The sequence below is a fragment of the Mesoplodon bidens genome (genome assembly GCF_964165515.1).
Source record: "Mesoplodon bidens genome assembly, chromosome: 16".
NCBI lineage: Eukaryota > Metazoa > Chordata > Mammalia > Artiodactyla > Ziphiidae > Mesoplodon > Mesoplodon bidens.
The window spans coordinates 5,118,364-5,141,376 of record NC_138173.1 but is presented as its reverse complement, the minus strand read 5'-3'; the positions used below and the strand labels follow the sequence as shown (position 1 = coordinate 5,141,376).

Below are 23,013 nucleotides of genomic sequence, written 5' to 3'. Positions count from 1 at the left end.
AACCTGACCTTGGATCCTGTCTGATTGCCTTGCTTGAAGCTTCAGTTTGATAGTCATTATCTGGAACGCTATCCTGATTCTGCTTAATCCCACCAAAGGAGAAAAGCAGGCAGTGCCCACTGGCTGCACCATGACATACAAAGGTCCACATTTTCACAGTGAAAGTTAGAAGCAGCACTTTGTAGTAAATGTCTCTGACATTCTGAACAGGAACTGCAGAAATTGATACACAGAGGATGAGGTTTATGGCTGGATACATCTGGTAGGGGAGGAGCAGTTCATGGCCTCCCGGGGTGTGGCAAACCCCCTTCCTAAGAAGCACAGCCTTGCAGTCACTATAAGAGTGACTAGGTTACTCTTTGGGGTCCACATTAGTAAATGAGAAACCCTCATCCTCACGGGAAGCCTCAACCCTGAGATACTTAAAGCCATGTTTCTAAGACTTACTTGCACAGTGTTTCCTGGTCTGTGGTTGCCCTGCATTGATGAGGAGATTCCAGAGCAAACACAGCCAAGGGACCTGCACAGGGCAGACCCAGCCTCCACTGCCATGCAGGGGTGTGTGCCCCAGTGCAGCGGGTCTCAGAGTGTGGTCTGGAGACCCTTGGGGTCCCAGACACTCTTCTAGGGGGTCTTTGAGGTAAAAACTGTTTTCAAAATAATACTAAGACATTTTTCACTCATGAGTTATCCAGTGGAATTCTCTAAAGGCTACATGATAATGTTGCAACAAATTGAATGCAGAAGATAGAAGAATCTTCTCTTAGCCAGACATTAAAGAGATGTGCAAAAACATGAAACAACATTGTTCCCATTAAATTTTTTTGTTTTGAACAGTAAAGTTATTTTTCATAAGATGGGCTATTTTTAACATGCAATTTTGACTTTATTATTGTTAATTTTTTTAGAAGATGTTGGGGGTAGGAGTTAATTAATTAATTAATTTATTTTTGCTGTGTTGGGTCTTCGTTTCTGTGCAAGGGCTTTATCTAGTTGCGGCGAGTGGGGGCCACTCTTCATCGTGGTGCGTGGGCCTCTCACTATCACGGCCTCTCTTGTTGCGGAGCACAGGCTCCAGATGCGCAGGCTCAGTAGTTGTGGCTCACGGGCCCAGTTGCTCCACAGCATGTGGGATCTTCCCAGACCAGGGCTCGAACCCGTGTCCCCTGCATTAGCAGGCAGATTCTCAACCACTGCGCCAGCAGGGAAGCCCCTATTATTGTTAATTTAAAATGAATTACTAAATGCATATTTTCAAATGTTCTCAGTTTTAATATCCAAGATGGTAAATATTAATATATGTCACCAACACAAACAAAGGTCTTTTGGGGTCCTCAATAACCTTTGAGGGTGTAAAAGTTTCTGATAATGAAAAGCATATGAAGCAGCGGTGCCCATAGCCAACCCTCAGGTCCCTTCGCCGGGGGCTGTCCGGACACTGACTGCACCCGCCCCTTGGTCCTCAGCCCGGCGCAAGGAGGAGGCTGCTTTCTGTGAACTTGAAGGATTTGGTTCCCTCCTGCGGGCTTGTCCTCCTCTCCCCTTCATCTGCCCTCTCCTGAAGATTCACGATAATTAAAATGCCATAATAACAAGAAAACTTCATTTCAAAAGAAAGAGTGAGGTCTTCAAGTTTGCTTTGGTTATTGAGGGTCCTTTGTGGTTGCATATCAATTTTGGAGTCGTTTCTTCTATTTCTGCAAAAATAGGGGATTTTGATAGGGATTGCATTAAATCTGTAGGTAGTTTTGTGTAATATGGACATTTTAACAATAGTTCATGAACATGGGATGTCTTTCCATTTATTTATGTCTTCCTTAATTTCTTTCAATAACGCTGTAGTTTTCAGTGTACAAGTCTTTCATGTCTTTGGTTAAGCTTATACCTAAGTATTTTATTCTTTTTGATGCTATTGTAAATGGAATTGTTCTCTTAATTTCTTTTTCAGATTGTTCATTGTTAATGTGCAGAAATGCAAGTGATGCGTATATGTTGATTTCATATTCTGCAAACTTTGCTAAGATGGGCAAAGTTTATTAGTTCTAATAAATTTTTTGTGAAATATTAAAAAAAAAAAAGCCTCGTGCTCTCTCTGTGCTCTGTGTTCTGGATGGTAGGAGCTGGACCGTTTTGCTCACTAGCGACGCCGCCCTCAGGATGGCCGGCTCAGGTGGGGCGTTCTCCTAGGTCACAGGTGACGCAAGTGGGGCACAAAGTCCCTGACTGGTATCTGCTCAACACCAAGTGGGGAGTCCGCAGCAAAGCACCGTCCCTGCTCATTTCCATCTGCCACTGACCCTCGGCTGCTCAATGCTTTCCCTGGGCGGGTCCTAATGAAGTGCCCTGTCCTGAGCAAGGCAGGAAGCATGGACCTGCGGGGTGGGAGCTGCGGAGGGAGGCTGAGTCAATGCACCGCCCACCTGCACCCCTCCCACTGCCTGCCTTTAAGGCTCTGACCTCCAGACAACATTTAGGCAGATCACTACTATAGGACGCAAGTAAGATGGCGTTGGTTGAATCCAGGGAGCAGGTGGGAAACTGGAGACAGCCTCTCACAGGCCAGAGAATTTTAGGTCTAGGAAGGTTCTTTGCTCCTTGTGTTGGTTTCCTCGGATTTGAAACTTGTAAAAGATTTGTAATTTGGGAAGCTGACTTCTGCGTTGGCTGTCTTCTCTGAAGTGATTTTCTCTTCATATCCCTTCAGTGTGTTTCTCTGGGTGACTCCACATGGCACTCAAGTTCAAGACTTCCAGGACAAAGGTACAGGCGAAGTCTCATCTGCCTTAGAGTGTGAGATTTATGAGAGAGGAGCCTGTTCTTGGCACATTGGGGACAGTGGGAGAAACCCAACAGCTTAAGAGTGGACTGGGGGCCCCAAAGCCCCTTGAAGCCCCCTCCCCTCCAGCACCCTGGGCGTGGGGCTGCTCCCATCTCTGCTCTGTCCTTCCAGCCTTACCATGGCTGCATAGGGCTTGCCCTCTCTCTTCTGATCTTGAGTTCACTCTGCCCACCCAGCTTTTCTGCCCAGGAAAATGGTATGGTATGTTCAGTGAGCTCTTCTGTCTGGTCCAAGGCTGTCAACAAGCCCTCCCTGGACACCTGACTGACAGGACCACCCAGATCACGTCGAGAACTATGCGAGTGGTTTCCTTCTCAAAGACAACGGGATTACATATTGGGATTCCTGTCTGTGCCCTTAGTCAAAGATCTCAAAGTCTCTCGTGCATTTCTACACATTTTATGGGTGGGGATGGGAAGAGAAACAAGAATTTTAAATGATGAACAGAAATAGGAGGAGAGGTTTAATAAAATCAGGTAAAAATCAAGATTACAGGGACCATTATGCTCACACAGTGAACAGGTAACTTATGAGCTGTCACTGGGAAGAAGTTAACTCACAAACCTATTGTATATAGCTACTGGCTTGTTCCAGAAAAAGTGGCTATAAATGCCACTTGGACTTTAGGCTGAATTGTATCTTTTTCCTCTGGTTCTTTCTGCTTCCTTCTGTATCAGACGTCCATCTTCTGTACATGTGGACAGTAATGGGTGTAGAAAATGCTAGACCTGGAGAGTCTGAAGTGGTGATGCCAATATAGTCCCGTCAGGACACAGGTGTGGGGAATCCAAACTCCCTGCTACGAAGTCAGGGGCAGAAGACAGACTCCAATCCCACTCTGAAGAAACCTCCTTCCTTCAGGTAAATCAAGACAACAACTCAATAACTTCCTAATTCTCGGAGATCTTTGTTGGTGGTAGACAGAGGGATGGACGGTGTTCTTGTGTATCCAATGTTGCCTTGATGCATAATAATAAAATCTTAAATTTGAGACATTACGGAATTCAACAGGCATGTGAACTTTTGTAGAAAACTGTTGCTGTTTCTATAAACCCTCAAACACTTAATATTTTCCAAATAAAATAAATGTTTCAGCAAAACGCTATTTTTTTCAGATCTTAATATCCGAAGGCAACAAGAACCTTAAAGGTTGTGAAAAGGTCACCTGGCTGCTCTTACAATGAATTTGCCAACATGTTTTATTGGGCTTTAAATTTTAAAAAATAAATGTCTTCAGGGTGCCATCAAACCCCGTTTCCTTACAGCCTTGTCTTTTCATTCCTTTCTAATTCTTTCTTGTATCCTCCTGATGGTTATGAATCTGATGCTAGATTGTGTTTTTTCAGTGTCTTCATTTTAAAAGATGAAGGCCCAGGGAGGTGAAGGGATTTACTAAGGCCACAGAGCCTGTTCATTCACAAGCAAAGATGAAGTGTTCAAAGATGAACAGTACTTCCACTGGTGTCCTTTCCGCACCTTAAGGAAAGGTGAGGCCGCCTCACCTTAATTTTGTAATCCAATCAATAAAGAACAACTCTATTCAGATGTATTTTCACATAGCGTGCTATTTTGGGCTGATACGGAAATTTGCAAAGATACAAATGAGATCTGCAGAATGACAGCACTGGGCCAAATCCAAACAATATCTGAACAAGACCCTCCAGTCACGGATCAGCTCTCATTTGCTCCCGAATTTGGCCAAGTGGGGCTGGGCAAGGGGAACGGTGACCAGTGGAATCATTGTCCCTCCCTCTCTGTGGGGTGGCTGGCTGAATCTGTGTATGCATCACTCCTAGGAAGCCTTTCCGCTTGGGCTGGCCAGTTTTGAAGAGAGAGAGGAAGGTTTCGAGGATGGAGGGAAAATTTTATCTTTTCCATTCTTTCAAAGTGCACATACGCCTGGTGGGATATCAAGAGTCTTTTCTCCCTAAAAATCTACTATTCTATCTCTTATCATCTTACTTGGAAAAAACTGCATATGCTCAGTGTACCACAGTCTTCCTCAGTGGTTCTCCATGGAAAGGGGGACTTGTCATAGTTATTTGAGGAACTTTCTCAAATGATTCCTAACCCAGATCACTTCATAAAGCTCCTCAGGTGATGTGATACCTCCAGAGAAGGAGGCGCTGCCCATGGCTACATTGATATATACAGAAGGGATCATTAGCTGTAAGTCTACCACTTCACAGAGAAGGAAAATTACTAATAAATTGACCTCTTGCACAATTCGCTCCCTCAGTCATGCCTTCCTGATTAACACTTGCAACTATTCTGGTGGTCTCTCTTGGTCAGTCTTGCTGGGTTTTGGATGGCAAAATGCAAAGCGATTATAAAGTGAAGGTGAAAATATATGGAATTTCATGAAGTTGATGAAACTGATGATGGGGAACCCTAAATCACAAGCAACATAAATGGATATTGGCCAAGATTAGATAATTGAAGAAGAGAAAATAAAAAATGATAATTACTGACACAATAGGTGCTTCTAAAGAGAATGATTTGACCTGATTAAGAGATGCTTATGAGAAAGCTGGTGAACTGTGTGTGCATTTTTTTTTTTTTTTTTTTTTTTTTTTTTTTTGCGGTACGCGGGCCTCTCACTGCTGTGGCCTCTCCCGTTGCGGAGCACAGGCTCCGGACGCGCAGGCTCAGCGGCCATGGCTCACGGGCCCAGCCGCTCCGCGGCATGTGGGATCTTCCCGGACCTGGGCACGAACCCGTGTCCCCTGCATCGGAAGGCGGACTCTCAACCACTGCGCCACCAGGGAAGCCCTGTGTGTGCATTTTAAAATAATTCTCTTTATGATCCTGCTGTGAAAGTCAAACAGGGAGTGAGGGTGTTATATTATATGATTATACAAGTTGTTTGTAAGATTATGCCCACGCCCTCCATCAACATGTGTAGTTCTTTGTTTTATGAATCTGTACATGGTGTAGTATAAACTACGTCTTATTAAATACAATAAAACAAATCTATTTTCATTATGTTTAGTTTCATTTTTTTAAGATAAAGATTCAATTTTTTAGATCTCAATATTTTCAGTCAAGTTTTAACCTTTATTTATGAGAGCTATTTTAACTTGATCTTTTCTAGTATCAATTTTCTTTAAATAGTAAGGACCTCCTATACTTAAGTTATGCTGGTGTCTAAATACCTTACAGGCAGTAAGCATCTTGCAGGCATGAACCACGTCTTCATTCTTCCATCCACATTTATGCAGTCAGAAGGGAGAGTGAATGAAGGGGAAACTAGTTAAAATTGTCAGTGAATGTAAAATCTGTGTTGGTTTTCTTTTGCTTAGAAGGGCGCTGACAATGGGATTCTTTCAGGCTTCAGAAAAGCAGTCTAGTCTTGTATCTTGGCTATCAAACTGAGATGTTGTTTTTGTCATTTTCTTATGTCTATTTCTTGCATTTGTCCTATGTTACCAGTTAAGCTATGTTTTGTGGCTAGTGCTTCAAGATAGTTCAATCTCTTTAAAAGGAATATTTGTTTATTATTATCAACCCAACTTCTGTGCTTTGAATGTTCACCTGAAACTAGGAGTCAAGTGGATGTCACTGTCAGGTATACTGTCATCTGCAGCTGGGTTGGATATTGCAGACAGCAGAGAGAGCCAAGATGATCCAGGGTTTCTATGTATCATAAGACTAAACATTTTCTTATTTTTCATTAAGAAAAGTTTCAAACAAAACAATAGTGGAAGGACTAGTATGATAAACCTCCGTATATCACCACATGACTTCAACTGTTATTAATATTTTGCCACGTTTGCTTCATCTGTTTCCCTCCCTCCCTTCCTTCCTTCCTTTTCTTTCTTCTTCCAGGAGTGTGTTCCATTCATTTGTCATTCCATCCTTACTTCAGAACACCAGTTATGCTTTAGAATCTCCATAATTTAGAATTTTCTGTTTGATTCCTTGTGGTGTTAACTCGATTACATTCTCCTTCTTTTCTGGAGAGGAAGTGGTCATGAGTCCTTCATGTTGCTTCATTTAGGAAGATACCCTAGGTCTTGCTGTCCACTTTCTATGATGCTAAGACAGTCTGATCTCTACGTTATGACTTTTCCCATCGACCTTTTCTCACGTGGCTTCATCCATGAATGATCCTTGTTATATCATATTTTTTCAACCAGTCCTTTATTAATGGACATTTGGGCCGATTCAATTTTTATTATTAGTAGTAATACTGTAATGAATAAACCTGAAAACATTGTTTCATATTTTGGAGGTGTATCTCAGGGTAGATTCTAAGAAGTGGGTTTGCTGGGTCAAGGAGGGTGCAAGGATAAACTTTGTTAGATATTCTTCAATCACTGTACACCCCATCATCGACGCATGGGGGCTCCTGTTTCTCCACAGTGTCCCCAACAGAGAACATTGTCAAACACTTGGATTCTTGTCAATATTATAAGAAAGAATATTTCACTGTAGTTGCTCTTCTTGTAAGTGAGGCAAGTCATTTTTGCATGATTCATAGGCCCACAGAGAATGTTGTCAAACTTTTGCGGTGTTTTAGAGTAAAGCACTTAATCAAACTCACCATGTAACCTGCCAATTTGGGAACTCAAATGTATTTTTAGATTTAAAAATTTGGTAGCAGGAAAGGAAAAACATGAGAAGGACTTCCAAGTTTTTTCTATAATCTATTGGGGGGCTCCCTCAGATAATTAAATCTCTCAGTGCACCTGGCAATACACAAGGAGCCAACTCATTGTCAAGGTCACCACTGTGGCCCTGGGGGAGCAGCCAGCTCCAGGTGGCTTAGGGCCAGAAGCTGGTGTATGGAGAAGACCAGCAGGAGAAAGCAAAACGATGTTTTGAAAATCAATACGTGGGACAGTGATTCAAATAATAACTTGTGTGCAGAGCACGGAGCTTTAGTGAAACAGGAGTCTCCTCTCCATCCCCACAGTCTAAGCTTATGCAGACAGAAGGAGAAAGTCCCAAAGACTGTTTTACAACATCAGGATCTCCTATACATTGAGGAAAATAATCATTTGATGCAAACTATAATGTATGTGGATGGAACAAAGATGCAGTGCTTACTTTGTGAAAAAGCCCTTTCAGAATTCTCTAACGTGACAGCAAATGATACAGGATGAAGACTAATTTCTTTTTGATGTAAAAATTATATTTATTATTAAGTCTTATATAGCTAATCATAAACTTTACATCGAAATGGACACATGATACCATTAACCTAACTTCCTCAGTGTTTTAGTGTGATTCACAAAAACATCACTAGAAGCACAAAGGCAAGAAGTTAACTAGAGGAAGAAAGATTTTTTTTGTTTAGATTTTTCTTCTTGTTTTTAAGTATACTTCAGCCAGAAGCCCCCACATGCTCACAAATGAGTCATTAAATTTACCTCCTGACCTACATATGGGCAACCTTACTGGAAATTGAGACAACCACAGGCCAGTTTCCATTTGTCAGAATTTAGTTCTTTCCCTTAGCATTTTCCCCTGGGTTCAGGGGTTACTGAAGAGGCCCCGGTACAGCTTGCACATAACTGTTAGAGCGCAGAAACCAGCCCCCGGCAGGAACTTTGACCGTGAGCCTTGGGCAGACGGAGAGAAAGAGAAATATTACATGTATAGGTTCTAGCAGGTTCTAGCAACCTAAGCACATGGATTTGTTTCCATAGGAGGTGCAGGAACTCTGCAAGATGAGAGTGGGCTGCCAGGGACTTGACGACAGGCTTACAGCTTCACTTTGTTTCACCAGGTACTAAATAATAAGCACTGGGACAAAAAGAGCCTAGCAAACGAGAGCCTAGCAAATGAGAGGCACTCGATACATATGTGTTAAATGAGAAAAAGATTGTGAAACCCTGGGGTTGACGCTGCAGGAGATAAAATCTAGCACTGATTTTAAGTTTCTTACTTGAATAGCGTATTCATGTTCTTTCTTTACTACTTGCCAGTTAATTTATTCCGTTTTCCCTTGGAAATTTCATGTTAAAGGCACTTCGCCCAATACATTTTCTATTGGATTCCAGGAGACTGACAGTATTCATTAGCCACTATGTAGTCTTCATCTTACATGGCTCTTTATTTTATTTTGTCTTATTTATTTTTTTGCATGTCAAATTTTATTTTGTTTATTTATTTTTAAATTAATTTTTATTGGAGTATAGTTGATTTACAATGTTGTGTTAGTTTCCAGTGTACAGAAAAGTGAATCTGTTATACATATACATATATCCACTCTTTTTTAGATTCTATTCCCATATAGGTCATTACAGAGTACTGAGTGGAGTTCCCTGTTCTATACAGTAGGTCCTTAGTTATTATCTTTTTTATGCACTGTAGTGTGTATATGTCAATCCCAATCTCCCAAATTATCCATCCCCCCTATGGCTCTTTCTTTTAAAGGGTTGAGTTTGTAAAAATCTCAGGTCTTCTGAACATTACATAAATTCTGAGTAAGTTGCAGGTGATTGGAGTAACATACTAGCCATCAAGAAATCGTTTTCCATCAGTAGGAAGATTGTACTAATTTGCTAGGGCCTCCGTAACAAAGCACCAGAAACTGAGTGGCTTAAGCAACAGATATCTATTGTCTCACAGTTCTAGAGGCTAGAGATTGGAGACTAAGGTGTTGGCAGAGGTGTGCTCCCCCTGAAGGTCCGAGGGAAGGATCTGTTCCAGGTCTCCCAGCTTCTGATGGTTCCCTGGCTTGTGGCAGCATAATTCCCATTCTCTCATGGTGTTGTCCGTGTGTGTATGTGTGCATGTGTGCGTGTGTGTGTGTCTGTGTATCTGTGTCCAAATCTCCCCATTTTAGAAGTAGACCAGTAATACTGGGTTAGGTCTCACCCTAATGGTGTCATCTTGACTAATTACATCTGTAACACTCTTATTTTTAAATAAGGTCACAGCCTCAGGGACTAGGCGTTTGGATGTCAACGTGAATTTGGGGGTGTCACAGTTCAGCTCACAACAGAGATCTGAGTGGTGAGATCATCAGTGGAAATCAATTATTGCTATTAAATTCCTGGGTGCAATCTGAGGTTGCTAGAGTTTGATATGGGATTAACAGGACCTATTATTCTCCATTGTCCTATGAGGTAGACATGGCTGGGGAAGCATGACAATATGCAAAATTTAAGAGCAAAAGATTGCTCTTTTTTATTCCAGAATTGAGAATGTGCCAATAAGAATAAGATATATACATTTGACCTTAAAGGAAATTATCTCATTGAGATGCCTGAACACGTGTATGAAAACTTATAAAGTGACATATTGATTAATATTAAATGACACCCTTCTGATCCTATCATGAAAAGAAGGTAAATATTCAGATTGCCATGCTTGTAAGAATTTAAAAGAATTTAAGGCAAGGTTGACTCCCTAAATGGAAGAGTGAAGAGCTAGGTAGACCCTCTCTCCAGTGAAACAACCCTTTATCTGCTGAAAATTATTTTTTAAAAAAACCACCCCAAATCTCTGAAAATTGTCCTAAAGGACTATATTAAATGGAGAAAAATCTGTTCAAGAACATTTGCAGTATCTCTGTAAGAACAGCCAGACACTGTTCCACTGAACCAGGACCTGCTCACGTTACTCCTCCCCGCCCCCAGCTCAGGGGGATGGAAGCTCTACTTTGGGTGGGTGTGGTCATGAGGGTGGGGCTCTCGCTCCCTGCATCTCTCTCAGTCCAGACCCTCAGTTTCACCCAAGGAGGGCAGGCTGTTGGCGTCACTCAGCACCTCCCGCTCCCAGCTGGACTGCTGGGCTCCGTGCATCATGTGAAGGTCATGCGTGGAGCAGGCTGACTGACTGGGACAGGTCAGAGGAGGCCCGGTGCACTCCCAACAAGTGGAGATGTAATACACACCCTGATCCAGGAAGGGTCCCTATGCATTTGAATGTTACTACATTTGGTATGAAAGGATGCTTCATGTTGGTGATCATTGGCTGTATCGTAGTCCTATAAAATGATGAGTGTTTCGATGTCTTGATATTTCATGAAGCATGGGTATTTTCTAGTTCAGACAGTAGCTGTTCTGTTTTGAATCTCTTTATATATGCATTAAATAAAATGGATTTATAAGAATTTAAAAATATTGTACCTATGAAATAGCTAAACAATTAATAGAGAAAAACAGGCAGCACACAGAATTTGAAGGCACAGGATACGTTTTTGTTTCTATCACATTCACTACCAGCTTTTTTTGGATTCTTTCGGTTGGTACAATAAAATGTGAAATGTCTCTCCTCTTGGTTCTTTCTAAAGGGTTAAGCATAACATACACATGAGTGAGGTTATATATTTTCTAAAAGGCGAGATTAAAGAGGAACTTTTTCTTTCTTTTTTTTTTTTGTGGTACACGGGCCTCTCACTGCTGTGGCCTCTCCCGTTGCAGAGCACAGGCTCCGGACGCGCAGGCCCAGCGGCCATGGCTCACGGGCCCAGCCGCTCCTCAGCATGTGGGATCTTCCCGGACCGGGGCACGAACCCGTGTCCCCTGCATCGGCAGGCAGACTCTCAACCACTGCGCCATCAGGGAAGCCCTCCGCATCCTTTGATAATGTAAATTTATAGGAATAATGAGCTCCTTTGGGGGATTCTTTGTTTCTCTGAACTCATTGGAGTGTACTCATTTTATTTATTTATTTATTTATTTTTGGCTGTGTTGGGTCTTCGTTTCTGTGCAAGGGCTTTCTCTAGTTGCGGTGAGATGGGGCCACTCTTCATCGCAGTGCGCGGGCCTCTCACTATCGTGGCCTCTCTTGTTGCGGAGCACAAGCTCCAGACGCGCAGGCTCAGTAGTTGTGGCTCACGGGCCCAGTTGCTCCGTGGCATGTGGTATCCTACCAGACCAGGACTCGAACCCGTGTTCCCTGCATTAGCAGGCAGACTCTCAACTACTGCGCCACCAGGGAAGCCCCGGTACTCATTTTAATGTAGTATTGTTTTGAAACCAGAAAACAGCAACAAAACTAGACCTCCTCCCTTTTCAAACCCTCACACTGCTTATGGGGACCAACAAAAACAGTTACACTCAGTTTTAATTTCTATTCCCCGATGAAGATGAAATCTGATTGGTACCATGGCAACACGTTGCCTGGAGCATCCAATAGGTATTACTTGTGCACAATCTCGCTCACAAATTGTCTTTATAAGTGTTAGGAGAGGTGTGATCTTCTCCTGGAATGCACTAAATTAAAAAAGGCTGAAGAAAATCCAATTCGTGTTTCCAGAAGTACCTTTCTAGGGTCTGATAATATCAGATTACTGTTTCACATTTCCCCCCCCTGTATTCACTAGGTGCAAGCAAAGAATTAGACATCCTGACAAGCATCAAGTAAGTGGAGAATTGAGGCACCACTGGGGCATGGACGCGCAATGAACTTACGGAGTTCTGGTGTTTTTCTTTGACTTTTGATGTTTCAGTTTGTTGACTTTTTCTACCTTCCTTCCTTCCTTCCTTCCTCCTTCCTTCCTTCCTTCCTTCCAGGAAGAAGCAGTGATGTAGTATTCCTAATTCCCTGAATTGGTAGTACAGTCTTGGTGGTATGGTTGATATCTTAGTTATAAATGATCTTTTTTCTCATTGTCTGTACCAAGACATCAGAGTTAACTATTCCCCATGTGATGTAAGAGGATGCTTTTTGAGTACCTGCCATATACTGAGTCTAATTCAGGGCATTTGTCCTTCACAATGTCTCAGCAAATTCTTCTAGGTGCCTTTCTTATGAGGTAGGGATTGCTTTCCCCCCTCCTCTGATGAAGAAATAGATGCAGACAAGTAGCGAAATGAGCCGCAGCTCAAAGTTATTAGGTGGTGGAGCCAAGATCACAACAAAGTCTGTTGAATCTGAACTCTCTCTCCATTCTGTTCCTTGAGGAGGCAGCCTGCATCTCTCTCTCATCCTCTGGGTGGTGGTGGAGGTTGGGGACTAGTGTCATTGTCATTAGGCATTATGACTTTCAACTATTGTGTTATAACTTGAGAAGCAGTCTCTCATGCCCTTTACCTTAAATATCATTTGCATTAGCACCCCCCAAAATGAAATAGTAAGGTATACATCTAACAAAATATGTACAATATCTATATGAAGAAAGCTATAAAACTCTAATGAAAGAAATCAAAGAACTAAATAAATGGAAAGGTATGTCATGTTCATAGAAGTAAAAAAAGAAGATCCAATATTGGCAAGATGTCAGTCCTTCCCCACTTGATCTATAGATTCAATTCAATCCCAATCAAAATCCCAGCAAGTAATTTTGTGGATATTGATAAACTAATTCTAAAGTTCATGTGGAGAGCAAAAGACCCAGTACAACCAATGTAATACTGAAGGAGGAGGACTGACCCTACCCAACTTGAAGATTTTCTATAAAGCTCCAGTAATCAAAAAGTGTGATACTGGTGAAAAATTGACAAACAGGTCAATAGAACAGAATGGAGGGTCTAGAATAGGCCCACATAAATGTAGTCAATTGATGTTTGACAAAGGAGCAAAGTCAACAGAGAAAAGATCGTCTTTCCAACAAGTAGTCCTGGAACAACTAGACATCCACGTGCAACAAAAATGGAATCTAGACACAAACCGTATAAACTTCATAAAACTTAAAATGGATCACACTAAATGCAAAATGCAACACTATAAAACCCTTAGCAGATAACATAGGAGAGAATTTAGATGACCTTGAGTATAGTGATGACTTTTTAGATGCAACACCAAAGGCATGATCCATAGAATAAATAATGGATAAGCTGAAAATCATTAAAATGAAAAACTCCTGCTCTGTGAAAAGCACCATCAAGAAAACAAAATGACAAGCCACAGACTGAGAGGAAGTATTTGCAAAAGACAACTGATAAAGGATTATTATTCAAAATATACAAAGAACCCTTAAAACTCAACAATAAAAAAATACAGCAACCCACCCAACTCAAAAAATGGGTGGAAGACCTTAACAGACACCTCACCAAAGAAGAAATACAGATGGCAAAAAAGCATATAAAAAGATGCTCCAGATCATATGTCATCAAGAAAATGCAAACTAAAACAGCAGTGAGATACCACTATACACCTACTAAAATGGCCAAAATCCAAAACACTGATAACATCAAATGCTGGGGAGAAATTGTCATTCATTGCTGGTGGATATACAAGATGGTACAGCCACCCTGGAAGACAGTTTGGTGGTTTCTTACAAAACTAAACATACTTTTATCATATAATCGTTGATATTTTCCTAAAGGAATTGAAAGATTTATGTCCACACAAAAACCTGCACACAAATGTTTACAGCAGCTTTATTCATAATTGCCAAAACTTGGAAGCAACCAAGATGTCCTTCAGTAGGTGAATGGATAAATAAACTGTGGTCCATCCAGACAGTGGAATATTATTCAGCACAAAAAGAGATGAGCTCAAAAGCCATGAAGAGACATGGAAGGACCTTAAATGCATATGACTTATTTTCTTGTGGGAGCCGCAGGTTGAGAGGAGCATGGCCTTGGCGTGTGCTCGTCCACTGATATCAGTGTACTCCTAAAAGGGGGAGTCATCTGGCAAAAATGTCACTTTGCCTGCTGTGTTCAAGGCTCCCATTCAACCAGATATTGTGAACTTTGTTCACACCAACTTGTGCAAAAACAACAGACAGCCCTATGCTGTCAGTGAATTAGCAGGTCATCAAACCAGTGCTGAGTCTTGGGTGCTGCCAGAGCTGTGGCTCGAATTCCCAGGGTTCAGGGTGGCAGGACTCACCACTCTGGCCAGGATGCTTCTGGAAATATGTGTCCTGGGCGCCGCATGTTTGCACCAACCAAGACCTGGCGACACTGGCACCGCAGACTGAATACAACACTGAAGGGATATGCCATCTGCCCTGCACTGGCTGCCTCGGCGTTACCAGCGCTGGTCGTGTCTAAAGGTCATCGTATTGGGGAAGTTCCTGAACTTCCTTTGGTGGTTGAAGATAAAGATGAAGGCTACAAGAAGACCAAGGAGGTTGTTTTGCTTCTGAAGAAATTTAAAGTCTGGAATGATATCAAAAAGGTCTACGCCTCTCAGCAAATGAGACCTGGCAAAGGCAAAATGAGAGACCGTCACTGTATCCAGTGAGGGGACCCTGCATCATCTGTAAGGGGCACGTCATCAAGGCCTTCAGAAACATCCCTGGAATTACTCTGCCTAACGTGAGCAAATCGAACCTTTTGGAACTTGCTCCTGGTGGGCACGTGCTACATTCCTGCATTTGGACTGAAGGTGCTTTCCGCAAGTTAGAGGAGCTGTATGGCACTTGGCGTAAAGCTGCTCCCCTCAAGAGTAACTACAATCTCCATGCACATGATGCTCAGTACAGACCTTAGCAGAATCTTGAAAAGCCCAGAGATCCAAGAGCTCTCTGGGCAGCACGCGACAGGATTCATCAGAGTCCCGAAGAGGAGTCCACCGAAAAGCCTGAGAATCATGCTGAAGCTAAACCCACATGCAAAGACCATGCGCCGGAACACCATTCTTAGCCAGGCCAAGTACCACAAAATCCGGATGGATAGGGCAGCAGCAGCACTAGAAGCCAAATCAGATGAGAAGGGGGTACCAGGCAAGAGCCTGTGCTGGGAAAGAAGGGAAAGGAGGCTGTTGGCCTTAAGAAGCAGAAGAAGCTTTTGGTGGGAAAAAAGTCTGCAGTGACCAAGAAACCAGCAGCTGAAAAGAAGCCCGCAGGAAAGAAACCCACCTCAGAGAAAAAGAAGGCTGCTGTATAACCTTAAATTTGCTTATTACATAGAGGTTAAATCATTTTGGACAGCTGATTTTGAATAAAGACCTGTTTTTAAAAAATTCATATGACTTAAGTGAAAGAAGCCTATCTGAAAAGCCTACAGACTGTATGATTCCAACTATATGACATCCTGCAAAGGGAAAAGCTATGGAGACAGTAAAAAGATCAGTGGCTGCCAGGGATTGGGGGGAGGGAGGGATGAACAAGAGGAGAATGCAGGATTTTTAGGGCAGCGAAAATACTCTGTATGATATTATAATGATGGATATATGTCATTCTACATTTGTCCAAACCCACAGAGTGTACAACACCAAGAGTGAAGCCCATGTAAACTATGGATTTTGAGTGATAATGATGTGTCAATATAGGTTCATCCCTGGTAACAAACGTACCATCTGGTGGAGATGTTGATACTGGGGAAAGCCATGCCTCTGTGGAGGCAGGGACTGTATGGGAAACCTCTGTGCCTTCCCCTCAATTTTGCTGTGAACCTAAAACTGCTTTAAAAAATAAAGTCTCTTAAAAAATGAAGAAAATATGACCACCAATTATAGGAATCTTACACTTTCTCAGACTGTAGAAAATATCTCAACACTTACAATATGAATGCTAATAAGCTTGTGGAAGAAAGATTAGTTTCCATGTCTAATGGCGTGGAGACGATGTGCTTAGAGAATATAAAGAAAATCCACATTTGTTTTGCTCATAAACGTATATTCTTTCAAAAAACGTCAAGGCTGAAAGTACTTCACGCTAAAAATATAGGTCAGTGGACAGATCAAAGTCTGAGTGGCATTTGCTGGAAGATCCCTGAGGTTTCAAAACCCTACTGGGACACCTCTGAGGTTAAGAGTCAAGATCACAACATGGGCAGTGGGCACTGGCCATGCAGGGCAGAAGTGACCTAGGCCACAGAGAGCGCTCAGGGGGAGAGCAGGCTCGGATTTAATTCCAAGTTAGGGAAAATGAATTCAAATGGGTTTACATCCATTTAAAAGAGAAAGAAAATGTGAATTTTGAAATCTCATTTCATAGCAAATTTAGAAACACGCTACGGGTGCCCTTCCCCTTCTCCACGTGAGACAGGAAGGAAGGAAGGAAGAAGATGGCCCACGTGGACCACTTGACACCCCCAAGTGCCACACAGGAGGTTAAGGTCCTTTTCATTGTTTATGTGATTCTAGCACAACGTGGCGACTTAGATCAGGAAATTCTTTTTCAATCAGAGAAGCAAATTCTCAGCGTGGTTAAGGAACACACTGAAGGCTACAGGTGAGTGAAAACGTAAAAGATCATTCATGATGGAATGTCTCCACGTTGGGGTCCTTTATCCATGAGAGGAGCCCTGAACCCTGGGCTCTGGTCCCAGCTCCACCTGCTGCTGGGAGTGTCACCTTTGTTAACTCACACTAACCTTTGTTAACTACTAGGGTAGGAGAGCAGGAACTGGATTAGATAAAGATTTTGCTTTTGTTCTGCTTCTCAAGCCTACCGTTCACCACATGGTTTATGTCTTACATTTATGTCTCTTTCCTGAAACTTGTCCTCTTAGCCACTTCACTGATTTTCTTCTTCCTTTTATAGTCTAGAAGTTCTACCTTGCTGCCATGATTTCTTCTCCTCTAATTTGCAATCTTTACTTCTTTCCTAAGCTTGGTCCTGATGACAGCGATGTCATCATTGCCTAATAGACTAATAGAGTCTAATAGACTATTTAGTTCTCGTCTGGGCTGCTCCCTTATGAGCATCTCTTTTGAAATAACGGCCTTGGCTACCACATCACCGTGCTCTTCTGATTATCCCACTTCTCTCTCATTTCCTCTGCTTCACTGACTGGTCTTGGTCATCATTCTTCTAGCATTCAAATCAGTGCCTGCCATGGATAGGGACTCAACAAATGTTTGTTCAGTAAATAATGTAATAAATAATGATGAGTTTTTTTCAGGTCTTAATTAAGACATTGTATTCCATTATTGAGAGATGTGTTGCTGGACCTTATATGGACAAAGATGTTCAGGACCCTCAAGCTTCAAGATCAAGTTCAAATCATTCCCCTCCTACTTCTGGGAGTTGGTAGTGTTACAACGCATGCACCTCATGCTCTGACTTCCTCCTCAGGGCCCAGCAAACCTGCCTCCCAAACATTTCTACATTCAAAATCTTTTCACTCATTCTTGAAGATCCAGTGCCCTCTCTTTCACAAAATTCCCTAGCATCTTTAAATATGGAAAAAATGTCTTCTTCTGGGCTCAGAAAACATTTTAAAAATGAAATTTTTTTCAAATGCTTTTTCTTTAATAGCTTCTTCACTTATCTGCATTGAGTTTTAAAAATCTGTGCATTTAAAAATCTATGCATTTTTTTACTCAGGCATTTATTCCAAAAGTCTATGTTAAAAATATCTATTGCCTTTTTACATACTAGCAGATGTGTTTTAGCGTTTTTTAATTTGAATTTTAACTCAATGTTTTAGCTAACGAAAATCTGGTAGTACCTGCCTTCACAGAAGCCTACACACTGGAAAGGCCTACATTTCAATGCTACACTGGAGAACTTCACGCCCTATAAAATGGTCCAGGTGTGTGAAGTGATAAAATTATGGATGTTTTAAAAGTTTTGGAGGTTTGGAGTCTCCTTAGCCTCACGGACTCCCGGACTTTTTCTACAGCTAAGTGGAAAGCTGTGGAAATTTAGAATCACAATGAAAGTGCTGACAAAACCTTCCACAGGCAGCTCTCAGCAGGCCTGTCCTTCCGCAATCAGAAGCTCATTGTGAGCTTTGGGGAGTGAATCTCCATGTGGTTTTATACTAAGGAACGCTTACACATCAACTGAATCAGTTGCTCCTTTTTGCTCCTGCTTGCATCTGGCTCAGTGTGATGGGATCTCATCCCTCCCGATTGCATACATATAGGCTCCCATGCATGAGGGAGCAGTATGGTGAAAAAAAGGCCTTTCTTAAATCAGTCAACAGGAAATGATCCCAGTTTTTTACCCCTGCTGAGTCATCAAGAAAATATTAGCCTCCATGTCTAAGGACTGCTTCAAAACTCAGTTTAACTCCAAGCTGCCCAGTGAATGTAAAATATTTCTAGACTCGACTGTACGCTCTGTGATGACACAAGTTTGTCATAGAGAAGAGGTTCCATAGTGAAAACTATTTCATTGGTTGTGGGCGCTTCCCTCATTCACCCACCCAATCAGAATTGGGTCAGAAAATCCTGATCATGTAACTGTGTCTGTGGCTTCCTAGGGAAAAAAAAGTTATTTAGGAAAATACCATACTAAGCCACTTTTGAATTTTTTATTAAGTTGACCTCACTTTGACTCTGCTCAGCAAGGATTTGGGTTACTATTCACTGTAGTTATTTTTAGTTTTTAGAAATAACAATTACAGTACATCAGTATTCAAAGTAAATACCTGCTCTGAGTTAGGGGTAAAGGTCAGGTGAGTGGGCTGCTGTTTCCTTTGTAAACAAACAAAAATGCCCAAAGAGCGTTGCTCATCATCCAGCTCTACAGGGATTCAGTCATTAGTCATCGCAGAGCTGAGGGACAGTGCATCCTGGGAGAGATTCAGGGTTAAGTCAGGATGAGACGCTCTGTGCTTCGGAAAAACAGTCCCCTAGATAGTTAGATGTGTGTCTCAGGAAGAATTTTAATGAACCCAGATTCTTGCATCTTCTATACATAGAAAAACACTGAAATCATTAACTTGAGATATCTGTTCTTCAAGACCAGCAGTACCATTTTACCAGGATGTATGCTGGACTACACGCATTCCCAGCCAAAAATCATATCCATCCTTGTTCCTTTCCTACCTCTTTGGAAGAGTTTCCTCGGAGCTAAGTTATCTAAATTTATTTATCACCCTGAATAAAACTTAAACTCACAACTCCTACGTTGTACATTTTTTTTTTTAAGTTGACGCCTTGAAGGTACGAAGTGCTGAAAAATTACTGAAATATTTGGGGAGGTTGGAGGTTGGCAAACAAGGAAGCCACAAGAAAGGCGAAGGAACGGTGAGTGTTTGGGGACATCATTCACCGCAGACAGCCCTTATATCTGTTTGCTTCTCTGTTGCACCAACCTCTCTGCAACTTTCTGCCAGGTTGCTGCTCTCCCAAGCCAGGCGTGTGCAATTATTCGCATCTGTTCACCAGCTACCCTCACCCCACCCAGTCTATCACCCAGTACCTGAACAAGCACGCACCCATGCTCACTCACATCTCACCGAGAAGGAGAGGGAGAGAGAAGGAATACTGAGTGGAAAAATACCAAGATTTGTGCTTGATTATTGGAGATAATTAAGTAGGACCTAAAAATAGTCACGCCCTTATTTCATATTATGTTCAAAATGATTCAAATTCAAAACTATTCACAGCTGTGCTGGGGGCTGCTACCATACAGAGTTGATTTCAAGCACTTGAATCAATGATCAGCAAATGAAGCTTCTCTCTGTTCTTCTAAGTATAACTTGGAGTAGTACCATGACTCAGAGGCTATGGAATGTGAAATAAAGGGATCAATAATATCATTACCCTCATGACCCTCATCGTTTATTCTGTCAATACTTTTCAATAGAGGGGAGCAGTGTGGCCAACATGCCCTGTCGGGTGTGTGAGCCTCTCCTTACAAGATGTTGATGATGATGAGTCTTCAAAATTCAACTCCATATATGTATTGATTAAGCAGACTGGCATTTTACTATTTTTTTGACTGATTGATCGATAACCCCCAAATACTAACGATGCAGAAACAGGCTGAAAAGTAAGACGTACAGAAAAATACGTGTATTTTTTTAAGTATATATGCAGGATTTACCCTGCTACTAGAAATATTTTTCAAATACGAGGAACAAATCTAATCATGTGCCACAAGTAACACCAACAATCCCATTGCTTTGAGGGGACTGTTATCCACCAGCATCGCTGAACAGACAGGTGTAGACAAAACCACTGGCCTCCCTCTTCTGGTTTTGTTCACGTTGCTATCTTTTCTTTACTGAACCTGACAAAATGTTAGGCTTCAGTTGTGACCCAGCTCAAAGGCTGCTCTTTTCATGAAAACTTCCCTGATTCTTCCAACATTCCCTGACGTCACAGATGGCACCGCATTTCTACTTTCTGTGTATCATTTTCTTTCTTTCTCTTTTATTTTTACTGAAGTATAGTTGATTTACAATGTTGCAACAATCTCTGCTGTACAGCAAAGTGACTCAGTTATACACATACACACATTATTTTTTTATATTCTTTTCCTTATGGTTTATCACAGGAGATTGGATATAGTTCCCTGTGCTCTACAGTAGGACCTTGGTGTTTATCCATTCTAAATGTAATCCTTTGCATCTACCAACCCCAAACTCACAGGCCAACCTTCTCCCTCCCCACTACCCCTTGGCAACCCAAGTCTGTTCTCTATGTCTATGAGACTGTTTCTGTTTTGTAGATAGGTTCATTTGTGCCATATTGTAGATTCCACAAATAAGTGATATCATACGGTTATTTGTCTTTCTCTTTCTGACTTACTTCACTTAGTATGATAATCTCTAGTTGCATCCATGTTGCTACAAATGGCATTATTTCATTCTTTTTTATGGCTGAGTAGTATTCCATTGTATACCACACCTTCTTTATCCATTCATCTGTTGATGGACATTTAGGTTGTTTCCATGTTTTGGCTATTGTGATCTGTATCATTTTCTATAAGAGATCATTTTATGTCACCAAAGGGCCTTAACATGGCCACCAACAGTATAGAGCACATTGAATAATAACAATTTTTTGGTCTTTCTTTTCCATTAGGTTGAATTCTTTGAGAGCAGGGGCTATGCCACTTGTTTTTTTATCAAGTACACCTAGCCTAGGGCTTTGTCACCCAGCAGACATTCATTCTTCCTTTCATTCAACAAATATCCACCAACTGCTTATAATGGGCCCAGAGCAGAGGGTCCATGCAGCCAGGAAGTAATGCGTGTCAGCCTTTGCTGTGACATCATCATCCACATCAGCCTCTATGGAATTTGTCAGCACCTGGGAGGGAGGACGTGCTGTCTTCTTTTAATACCCAGTGGGCTTTCACACTAAATACTATTGAATACATTTAACATATCCATAAAGCCAAAAGAAATCACAACTGTCCAGTGTAAAGGCTGCTGTTTAATAATTTTTGTGCTCTTTAAAAGTTTTCTTGGGTCAGATTTTTGTTATGTGCTTTGAGGAACCTATGCCTACTTTCCTAACAATTTTGGTTCAAATTAAAAGTCTTTGATGAAGCTGTTCTTAAAATTTTGTTTCATCAATAATGAGCTGCTGCTTAATAGAATAGATTTAATAAAGCTTATATGGTGGGTACAATGAAGTAACAAGGGAAGAAACTAGGACACTTCTTGGAATTAAGCCCTTCCTATTCCAATGGGCACCATTAAGAGCTCTTTCCCAAATCTCCAAAGATTTATCCCATTCCCAGTCCTTGTCACATTTATTGCCCTCACTGACTTCCTGTGCATTTGGATCAGAAAGTTGAGACATTGCAGAGCTCTCAAGAAATGTACTTTAAAATTGCCAGTTTGACATTAAGTATCAAAAGCCTTCAAGCCCGCAAGCTTGTCCTCAAATCCACGCATTTCACTTTAGGTATTTAACTAAGGCTGCAAAGATTTTCTTAATGTGTTCATAATAGGATTATCATAGGATTATTGATTATGGTGACTATAGATGATCACTTATCATTTCAAAAACAGGGAATTAGTGGAAGAGAAAAAGATAATCCATGTGCTAGTAAATCACGCAGTAGTTAGAAATGATGTAGAGTTACATACATCGTCATGGACATATATTCATGACGTATTGCCAAAAAAGAGGAGGTCACAAAATAGTATCTATATTTTAATTCTATTTTAATGTAATATATATGAAACATGAAAGAACTCGATAAGCACTAAAATATAATTAATTGTGGCAATATGGTAGTAGGTGATATGGGACAATTTTAAAAAAATAAAGATTAGAGTTATCACGGTGTGCTTGTTTATGTGTGATGGCGATGATCCAGTAGCAAGGAGAAACTGATAATGCAGGGGAGAGAGAGGGTAATTTCATGAACAGGGTGCTTATGGAGGTGAGAGGGCACGGGATCCAGTGCAGAAGAAGAGGGGTCAAGAGATGAGAGCAGGCACAGCTTACCCATAGTAAACGGAGGGCCGCCAGGTGATGGGTGCAGGAGGAGGTGGGGTTAGCGGTGGGAAAATAAAGCCGTTCTTATTTCACTGCTTCGGTTTTCTCACTGACATAGGAAATGAAAGCAGTGGTTTGACGTGATGGAGGCAGATGGCTGGAAGTGTGAGGACGCAGAAGAAGGAAGGAAACAGTCAGTTTTGTAGCAGGAGAGTGAGTTCAAGGAGAAACAGTGTCGG

General features: G+C 41.6%; 1 protein-coding gene and 1 pseudogene across 2 annotated transcripts in view; one reads left to right on the top strand and one right to left on the bottom strand.

Annotated features, from left to right (window-relative positions):
• The window catches only part of LOC308604752 (large ribosomal subunit protein uL4-like), a 29,693-nt pseudogene extending 14,114 nt beyond the window's left edge, over positions 1 to 15,579 (top strand). Inside the window, exons 5-6 of the transcript in view lie at positions 12,123 to 12,159; positions 14,307 to 15,579. The product of the transcript in view is annotated as a large ribosomal subunit protein uL4-like (transcript). The remainder of the gene's footprint in view (positions 1 to 12,122; positions 12,160 to 14,306) is intronic.
• The window catches only part of XKR4 (XK related 4), a gene marked incomplete at its 3' end in the record, with an annotated part of 336,116 nt that overhangs the window by 95,645 nt on the left and 217,458 nt on the right, over positions 1 to 23,013 (bottom strand). The window lies entirely within an intron of this gene.